General features: G+C 39.1%; 1 long non-coding RNA gene across 1 annotated transcript in view; it reads left to right on the top strand.

Annotated features, from left to right (window-relative positions):
* The window catches only part of LOC118599890, a 34,271-nt gene extending 26,480 nt beyond the window's left edge, over positions 1-7,791 (top strand). The window contains exon 3 of the long non-coding RNA XR_004949428.1: positions 7,457-7,791. This is a non-coding gene — a long non-coding RNA (uncharacterized LOC118599890). The remainder of the gene's footprint in view (positions 1-7,456) is intronic.
* The last annotated feature ends 2,800 nt before the right edge of the window (positions 7,792-10,591 follow it).

Here is a 10,591-nt window from a genome sequence, read left to right as displayed (position 1 = left end):
CCGCTTCGCGTCGGACGGTTTAGGCCTCCGCGTCGTGCGTTAATTTCTCATAACGCACACTTCGTCGGGTATTATCCCTTACGTAATTCAGTGCAACACCAATACAGTCATGTGATTTTTTCCATCAGGTGCAAAATAAGAAGTGGAGTTATGAAAAGCTGTCAACAGGTGGTGCACAACCCAAAACAGGAATGAATTGGTGGCAAAAACATAAACATTTCATAAATTAACTAGACCATGACATTACAGGTGTTATGGGTGAAACAAATGTATGACAAAACAGATGAAGAACTGGCAACCAGACACTTAGACATATTGAGATTAATTAACTGAAGACCGAGTCCCACTGGCTTTCACGGCCATATCACTGCAGGAGCACGGAAGAAATTACATCCCTGTGGTACAGATGCTGTTAGCAGTGGACTGGCAGTGCAACAGCCAAGATGTGGCAGTGGAATAGACGTGCATACACACGGTGCAAAATGTGTCTGCCGTTACACGTGAAAATAATTTTTGAACTGCACAAAAAATTAGACCGCAGGTGACTGCGTGTGGTACCAGTGGTACAGCCGTGGAACAGCCATGGAACAGCAGGGCAACAGTGGTTTCAGTCAGTCAGTAATGGCACCCAAAAATCACCAATTTTTATGTCCCACACCAATAAGTCAAAATCACATACATTTTTATCTGACACCAAAAAGATGTAGTCTGACATAAATGACTGATAAGGACTGGTGTCTCTCAAATAGTAACAGGTACTTTGTCTTTGCCCTCCCCAGCCAAAGATACATAACGATGAGAAATAAATTGGGGTGTGACAATTCAGTCAAGCCACCATTCGATTTGATTCAGTTTCAAAGTCACGATTTCCATTTTTTCCATTTTTTTTTTCTCAACTCAATGAATTAAAGGTATTTTAAGGCCAAGTATGTTTTCTTTTTGCCCCTTGCATCAAACTGTCTGTTTTCTTACTAACAGAAAGGATTCAGTACAAATAAACAATTCTATATAGTGTTGAAAGGATCACAAATCATTTCTGACTCGGTTCATGTTGTGCTCCACGTGTGATGGACCACTTTGCGCCTTCTTAGCGCAACCCCACCCCCACCCCCCAGCCACTGAGTGTGCACTTGCCCAAACTCAGCGCAAATGACCGTTAACACACAGCTAGGGAATTAATTAAAAAGAGCACGGCTCCCGGGAAGAGGTCAGAAGGGAAACAGTTGCGAAGCTGCTGTTGTCATGGTAGATTGGTCAAAGTTGCAATAAAGTTGCATAAAAATGCAAATTCGCAGGGTGTTCAACAAATCTCGGCTTTACTTGAATTTGCATCGATAGTTGCGATTGCAACATTGTGAAAAACTGGAGGAACTGACTTGTGTGAAACTTTGAAATCCGAAGGATCTGCGAGGATTTCCCAGGAGCGGGGCGCAGGTGAATAGCACACAGCCTTTTCACGACGCACACACACACGCATGCCCGCATAGACATGCACACACTCACAACCAGCCTGCATAGAGAAATGTCATCTGCTCTGCATTTCTAAATATAGGCACAGGCCGAGACAAGCCGATTGATTTTTCTGCACCGGTTAAAATGTTGACAAGTTTGAATTGTTTTTTTACCAATTCACAAAGAATCGTTACATCCTTAGAAATAAGTGACACTAAATTGGGTTCCATATCAGTCTCAGGATTTTGTTCAATAGAGCTTTTCTCAACTAAAATAATAATAATAAAACCCACACCAGTATAAGTCACAGACCTGCTAATCTCCTCTGCTTCTTTTTTTAAGAAAAAGGCATGTTGCAACCAGATTTCCAGGCTTATGACAATAAAAACATTCACGATTGTCACCAACAGAAGTGAACCTGCTTTTACATGGTGCTTTTTGTGAGGTTTTTTGCTCATTAGTAGAACAACGATTTATCAATGGAACACATTTTTCCAAATGTTAAAAAAACACATCCGCCAAGACTGCTGCTTTCATAAGTTATTTTGTGTTTGTTTAAATAAATGACCATGCACTCTGGTAAACCTTTCTTGAACTTCTTCAATAAGATAAGTTCCCTTAAATCCTCAAGAATTTACTTCTCATGATGTGGAGCACCATTTATCAAACAGAATACTTTTTTCTTGAGGAAATTTTACAAATGTCTGATTGGCAGTTTTTACTACATTCCAAAAGTTCTGTAGGTACGCTTAGGGGACAAATTCATAAGTCTCCAACACTGTTCTTTTCAAAACTTCATCATCTAGACTTTGGTCAAGTGATAAAGAAGGGCAGACTCCTCTGGCTTTACCAACAAGTTTATGCTGCAACAGTGAAGACCAACACTCCTTAGGCCAATTTAATGCAGTGGTTATACGCTCAAAAGCACCTAAATATGAGTTGACTTCTGACTCACGAAATGAGGGAACTAATGGTATATATTTACTGATTTCAAAACCAGTCAAAGCAAATGCAGATGTTCCTGGAAGTGACATAGCAATAGGTGATCTTTTCTCTAGCTCAAGAGCTCGTGGAGATGCATTGCTTGTACCTTGAGCTCTTTGTTACGGGTCTCCACCTCTTTAATACAGATGGTCAAATGAAGATCCTCTGTGGACATACGAGACAGAATCAGAACCTGATTCATATTTTTGACTGATGCAAACACACCAGCAACCTCTGCCACTTTATCCCCCACAGTGTCACTGTCCTCGCTAGGGCTGTGGATCATTGCTTGGATGGCGATGCGATTCAATTCACGAATCAAGCTCAATGATTCACGAATCGAACCACAATTCTTACTTTTTAATATAATGTTTTTTTGCTATGTGTATATCTAATTACTTGATGGATGAAAATAGAAATTATTTGTATCAAATCACCACTATTTATAGCTTTATTTAGAACAGGAGATCAGAATCAACAAAAACGATAAAAAAACACAAAGATTCAGATAGAAAGAAATTGTGTTTGTCATTTACAATTTTATTTGATTTATCAGAATATTTGATTTGGCAAAGATTTTACGTCGGATGCCCTTCCTGACACAACACGCCCCCTCGTGGCCACATTACATTAAATTACCTCCCTAACATAACAAAAAACAAGAGAAAACATGATTCAAATAAATGGCAGTCCACTACTACAACTCTAAGTTTAATGGAAACCTGGCATTTTCCAGCAGTCAATCCACTCCTAGTGCTGGAGAACCACATCATGTCCAGAACCTGCAAACTGAAATTTACAAGAGAAAAAAGGAAACAAAAAAAACAAAAAAACATCCAGGGACATAACATCTGTGACGACTTGTGGTCTGCAGCTTTGAGTGGAATATAAACATGTTCTTCCTCTGCAAAACTTTAACTAATACAATTAACTGGTCAACAGATCACATTACAATAAATCAAGACTCACAAAAATATACATTTAAATATCATAGACAGGTGTGCTTGATGCTCACAACTCCCTTGTAACCCCACCCACATATTTTGGTTGCGCCTAAACCTTGAGGAGTTCTGGAAGTCATACTTTGGGGCAATTTCAAATGTACTCAGAGATAAAATTGAGCCCTGTGCCAACATATGAATATTTGAATACTGTGAGTCAAGCAAAAACAAAAAAAAAAAATTCCCTCCCCTCAGTCATTGCACAGCGATGAATACTACTCCTTCAGAAGAGGCCCACCCGCCATCCCCAATGTCTTGGCTCAAGACACCATGTCCCTTTCAAAATGGGAGAAAGTCATTTTTTTATTATAAGACTAAAAAAATGTCTTGCTGGGAAGATGGCCGCATGAACGTCTTCGTCCTCTCCTGATCAATGATCAACTTGATATTTAAGAGCCAATTTCACCAATTTTGTCTTTAAAACCAATCAGTGGTTTGTTTAAAGATTGTGGTTTGAACTGGTAGAAAACTAATACAGTTTTAAGCTGTATTATGGCTGATAACACGTGTCAACGCAACAAGAAGGACGCCGAGGGTGAAACCTCTTTATTGAATGAACTACGGGCACTTAATGTCAAAATGGACAACATGCAGATAAAAATGGACAGTATGCAAGCCAACATTGAAACACAAATGGATGTAAAAATAAATTCACTGCGTGGAAACGTAGGGCACGGGTGTGACGAGATTACGCCCAGCCTGTAAGTACTGAACATGTTGTTTTGGTTCATTGGAACGTAAACGGATGGACGCTGAAAAACTGTAAACTTAGAGCGCATCTTCTCCTATCACTGGAGCCAGATATAATTTCTTTAAATGAAACTCACTTATCTAATCTAGTACCGGAGCTTGATGGCTTTACCTGGATTGGACACAACCATGCTGTGTACAAAAGAGCTGTTAAAGCCTCTGGGGGAGTGGGTCTTTTTGTTAAAAATGTTATTTTGGACAGTTTCTCAATAAGAATTGATAATACCTATGAGGGAATACTTTGTTTAAGATTTGAGCATGTTGTATCACAATATTCGTTCATAGTAATTTCTTGTTATTTGTCCCCTGAAACCTCCACGTGGGGGTGTAATGCGGACCTTGTCTTTGCTCAGTTACTTTCATTAATATATGCTGCTGATGTTGATTCCGTTTACATTTGTGGAGATCTAAATAGTCGCATCGCACATCTGAGAGACTATGCTGACGAGGATGATATTCCCTCCAGGGTGGTGTTGGATACAATCTTAAATAAACATGGGGAAAGTTTATAGAATTTCTTAAAGACTCAAAGTGTTGTGTTCTGAATGGGAGGATAACTCCAGAAAATAATAATTTTACATCTATATCTGTCAGAGGTAAAGCTGTGGTTGATTATATTGTGACTCCACATATATATTTGAGTACCTGTATAGAATTTAAAGTCTTTACCCCTTTATGTTTGTTAGAAAGAAATGACCAGCATGTGATAAACATGATAGATGACAGATGTAGACTTCCTGATCATTCTGTCCTTTATTTGCGTTTTAAAACTTTAGAGACTGGCTTCATAAAAAACAGACATTCTGGTTCACAAAATAAAGGGCCACCAAGAAAATTGTCTGATAATTTCCTGGAGTCTGAGGTCTGTCATGATGCTCTGAAGCATATTGCGGGCCAATTAGAAAATTGGGAAAAAACACAGGATAATGTGAACTATTGTTATCAGGGGTTATGCATGATCATACATAGAGAAATTGATAAATATAACCCAAACTTTAAAAGACAGGGCAATTAAAGGACATACAAAACTAAACAACCATTTTGGAACAATGAACTACAGACTAAGTGGCGAAACCTTCGTATGGCAGAGAAGAAGTATTTAAAATGTAAAGAGCACAATTTGAAAAGGGATTTATTTGATTTATTTAAAAAATGTCTGTGTGATTTTGATAAAAAGCTACGGTTCCATAAAAGACGTTTTCGAAGAGGAAAAGCCCTTCAGTTACAACAGCATTTGCAAAGTAAGAACGCACAGCAGTTTTGGAAAGAGATTAACAAGCTTGGGCCTAAAAGGAAAAAGCCGATTCCACATGAAATAGTCACAGACATGGGGGAGTCTTTATTTACAACTGAGCAAGTTTTGAACAGGTGGCAGATGGATTATAGTACCTTGTTTTCATGTAACAGCACCCACATGTTCAATGACCAGTTTCTAGATGACATTTGCAAACCAAAAATGTTGCTTGAAGACAGGAGCCTATGTCCATCTCTGCCCTGCATTAATGATTTGCTAAACCAGGAAATTACTGTGGAAGAGGTGCAGATTGTTATTGCAAAGACTAAACCATATAAAGCTGTGGGTGTGGATGAGATTTCTAATGAGGTTCTCAAATGTCCCAAGCTGCTAGAACCTCTGCATTGTTTATTTACATATTGTTTTTAAACTGGTTTTATACCATCAGTATGGTATCTGTCAATCATCAAGCCCATCCCCAAGTCCTCTCAAGCAGACCCAAGAATCCCTCTGAATTATAGAGGCATTAGTTTGATGAGCACTGTTTATAAAGTATTGTCTGGCATCCTAAACAATCAGCTCTGTGAATTTATAGAAGTGAATAAAATTCTGGTGGATGAGCAAAATGGATTCAGGAAAAACAGAGCGTGCATTGACCATATTTATGTTTTGTCTTCATTGGTGAGAGCAAGACTCCAGGAAGGCAAAAACGCTTTTGTTTGCTTTGTTGATTTCAAAAAAGCTTCCGATTGGATAAATAGAGACCTTCTAGAATATAAATTAACCATGTGTGGCATTGATGGTAATTTTTATAAATGCATTAAAACCCTGTACAAGGCTCATTTGGCTTGTGTGCAGGTAAATGATATAATACCAGGTTGGTTTCCTACTCCATTTGGAGTTAAACAAGGAGATGTTCTCTCACCAACGTTGTTTGCGATCTATGTGAATGATTTAGCTCAGGAAATAGGAAATAGCCAACTTGGGGATAGACATTAATGATTTGAATCTTAGCATATTGTTGTATGCTGACGATATTGTTTTGGTTGCTGAGGAAGAAACTAAACTACAGAAGATGTTGGATATTATGAATAGTTGGTGTACTAAATGGAGACTCTCAATTAATGATGATAAAACACAAATTGTTCATTTTAGAAAACCCTATGTATGTCAAAGTGATTATCAGTTTTATTTTGGAACATTACTGATGTATTCTGTCACCTATAAGTATCTTGGTTTTGTTTTCATGAAAACATGACTTTTTCAGAAGGCAGGAGGGTGTTATCAGAGTCTGCTGGGAGGGCACTAGGAGCTGTAGTTAATAAGATGAAGGTTTGTCCTGAGTTGTATGATTCTATGGTTGGGTCCGTTCTGATTTATGCTGCTGGAGTTTGAAGATGCTCCAGAATGTAATAAAGTTCACACCCGAGCATTGAGATACTTCCTGGGAGTTCATAAATTTACCACCAGAGCTGCCATAGAGGGCGACATGGGGTGGGAGCCATGTGTGATTCGGCAAAGAGCAGAAGTCCTCAGACTGTGGAACCGCCTTGTAAGTCCACCAGAGGAAAGACTTACACGAAAAGTTTTTAACTGGGACAGAGCACACAAATGTCCCTGGTCTAAGGAGGTTCTTGAACTATTTTCAGTTGCAAATTTAGGATATTTGTTTTTCAACAATCTACAGTGGAAGATTATGTATATTACAACTATTTTGTTTCAAAATTATAAAGAGCAATGGAAACTTAATGTGTTACAAAAGCCAAAGCTAAGAAGTTATTTACAGTTTAAGGAAAGTTTCTCTACTGGGCCATATGTTAAATATAACTTAAAAAGAAGACAGAGGTCCCTAGGTGCTCAGCTCAGAGCAGGAGTGCTGCCCCTAGAGGTGGAAGTGGGGCGCTTTAAAGGAGTCCCAGAGGAGGACAGGTTGTGTACAGTCTGTGATTTGTGTTTAGTGGAAGATGAATTTCATTTTATGTTTTACTGTCCATTGTATAATGATGTGAGAATTGATTTGTATAATGTGTTACAGCACCCATCTCCAACCACCAGAGGGAGCCCTCGCCAGAGTTCTGACTCCTCATGCTCCTCACTACAACTCCCATCAGCCACTGCCATGGACTCCTTCCTGCTCAGCTGTGCATCATCATAATCAAGGTCACACAGCATATAAACCCACTCCAGCCTCCTCTCCAGTACGAAGTCTTGTATTACTTACACTCTGAGCAGTTTTCCCCTTTGCCTGTTTCTCTGTGCCTTGACCCTTGCCTCCTTATTGACGTTCTGCCTTGCTTTTGTGTTTTGACCCCTGCCTGGATTCTGAATACGCTCATGTCTTGCCCTTGCTCAATAAAACATTTGCACATGAATCCAAACGTCTCAGCCTCTTTGTCATAAATATAATGTGGTCATTTTTTTTTAAAAGAAACCTTGTACAGAGATAGAGTCTGACTGTTCATGGATCGCATAACTTGCTCTGTATAATGCAAGTTTGTGTGTATATTTTATGACTGAACTTTCACTGATTTAAACTGCAAAGCACTATGGAAGTCAATCTTTGCAGAGGTGATTCATTCATGTTATTTACTTAATCTTAATCATACAGACAGACAGACAGCAGATTTATCATTAAATATATGATAAATACTTTCCATCTACTTTTTCACTTTTTGTCAATCTCTCTGACATGTAGATGAAATGATCCTAACACACCTGTTAAACAGGAATAATAGCTCCATCTCTGTCCACACAGTGGCAGCTAAGTAACACCAAAGACCTGCACTAAAAGTACAACATTTAAGTGTCTCACATTTCCTGCTGGTAAAAATTTGAAATGAATGTTTAGAGCAAACAAAGCTAAATGTGTTATCTACAGACTGCAACAGCAAAACGTATCACACCTGGAAATTCTCCAAGAAAGGAGAGGCAGTAACAACTAATCCCACATTCTTAGACACATTTAACATGATTTGTTATGAAATGCGTCCAGACACATCTGTGGGTCTGAAATGCAAACTCCGAGCAGCAAAAAAAGAAAAGAAAACTGTCCCATTAAAGACTGGGAAAGAGAAACTTTGATTAAATTTTGTGAACTTCCTGCTCCTATGACGCGCTCGGATAAGTTTAAGGGTAAGTTAGGGGTTAACTACAACTTTTAGTTCCAAAAACTGGAGTATGCGGTCTTTCAAGGTATGCAAGTAACCATAGCAACCTATTCTCTCCTCCAAAGAGGTTTGTTTCGGGGAAAGGTCTGAACATGTGCCCTTTTGATAACAATCTAACAATTCCTACTGCAATGCTGTCAAATGGGCATGCACATATCCTTGCCTATACTTGCACATAAATTTTTGCTCAACAGACATCAGGGTTTTGCCTGGTTAAAATAAGGTGGTGGTGGTGTCTCATTGCAACCTCAGATTTGTATATCTTAATTTTTGCCCCACCCCCAGTCCAAATTCAATTTTCTTTTTATTTATTTTTTTATTTTTTTATTTTTTATTAATTCTATTGAAACTGACTGTGGGGAACATTTTTAATATTTCAATAACATTATACATATACGTAACATACACAATAATTAACTATAACAGTACTATGTTTTTCAAAAGGCTATAAAACACTTGATTTATTTTAATCTGATAGCAACACATTAAAGTTTGTTTCAAAATAAAATTCAGTCTTAAAAAATCCTTCTAAAGCAGTAAATATTTTTCCCTTCGCATCGTGCATGTGGAAATGCTTTTACTTTATCTATTAAACAGAGCCCGGAGTTCTACTGTTTGTCTTCGATTTGATCTCACCACACGTTTAAGTGGTCGCTGATCATGATCATTCAGGATTTTTGTCTGGCCACATTTCTTCCTTGAAGACGATGGGTCCCTACTATCCTTCCAGTTTTTAATAATGCATTGGACACAATTTTAGTAGTTTCTGCAATCTCCTGAGATGTTTTCTCTGCTTGATGCATGCCAATGACTTGACCCTTCTCAAACAGACTAACATCTTTTCCACGACCACGGGATGTATCTTTCCACATGGTTGTTTAGGAAGTGAGAAGCAACTCATTGCAGCAGTTGGGTTTAAATAACTTGTTCCCAGCTGAAAGATAATCACCCATGCAGTATTTATCCAATAGGAGGCTTGTACCTATTTTCTTAGTGAAATCCAGGTGGCAACTTTTTTTTTTGGCTAGGCAGTGTATGTTGGTGTAACACTGGGGAAGGAATGAAGATTAAAACGTGGAGTTGAACGTCCTGTGTCCAAGTGATCCTATGTCTGCCTGAGTGATTTACATAACATGGTGTCAGAAGTGAACGGAAAGTGAAGCCAGAAAAGTTCCAAGAAACGAGATGAGTGTCGAGAGAGTGGCCGCTTTGCAGCTGTCCCCACCAGGCGCGATCAACTTTGCCGACCCAAATGAATAGCCGCAGTGGATGAAGAGGTTTGAGCGCATGAGGTTTGAGCGCTATAGAATAGCGACAAAACCCTCAGTGCTGAGTGCAGAAAATGCCACAAAAAAGGGCATTTTACAAAAAAATACAGATCAACAAGCAGCAAATCAAATTGCAGGAACACAAGGTGATGAAGCAGAAGAGGATTTTACCTTCCTAGGTGAAATGGACTCACAGAACACAGAAGACTGGGTAGAAAACAAGGGCGGAGTGGATAATCGGGAGAGTTGAGAGGATTCCCGGTGGGCCGCTTTATTCATGGGCCGGTCAATCGCGTCATGGAAAAATTATTCACGTTAGATTATGAATGAATCTTTGTAACTTTGTTCGTCCGTCCCTTTAGAACAGTGTTTTTCATCTTCTCCACTCTGTCCTTATAGGTGTTTTTTGCATCTTGTCAGGTGTGCCGCGGGAAATTATCCAATATGTGTGTGTGCCTGTGCAGTCTAGCGCCTGGCAGAACAATTATGTAGTACTCTTCCATACCAGTAGGTGGCAGCAGCAGATAGCTAATTGCCTTGTGCTTGGAGACGAGCGAATTAGTGATGCATGGATGCAGCGACAGGTGGATAGCAGGACAACGGTAAAAGTGATGGATACGTTTTTGAAGAGGAAAAGTGCTGACTCCGAACTGGACCCTGGACAAAATCTGGACCCAGATGAAGGCCCTAGTATTAGTGGAGGTCAAAAGAAAGCAAAGACGTCCAGCAAAGTTT

Source organism: Oryzias melastigma, linkage group LG17 (assembly GCF_002922805.2).
Source record: "Oryzias melastigma strain HK-1 linkage group LG17, ASM292280v2, whole genome shotgun sequence".
NCBI classification, from domain to species: domain Eukaryota; kingdom Metazoa; phylum Chordata; class Actinopteri; order Beloniformes; family Adrianichthyidae; genus Oryzias; species Oryzias melastigma.
Note: the sequence above shows the minus strand (reverse complement) of the source record. Positions and strands in the feature narration are given on the sequence as shown.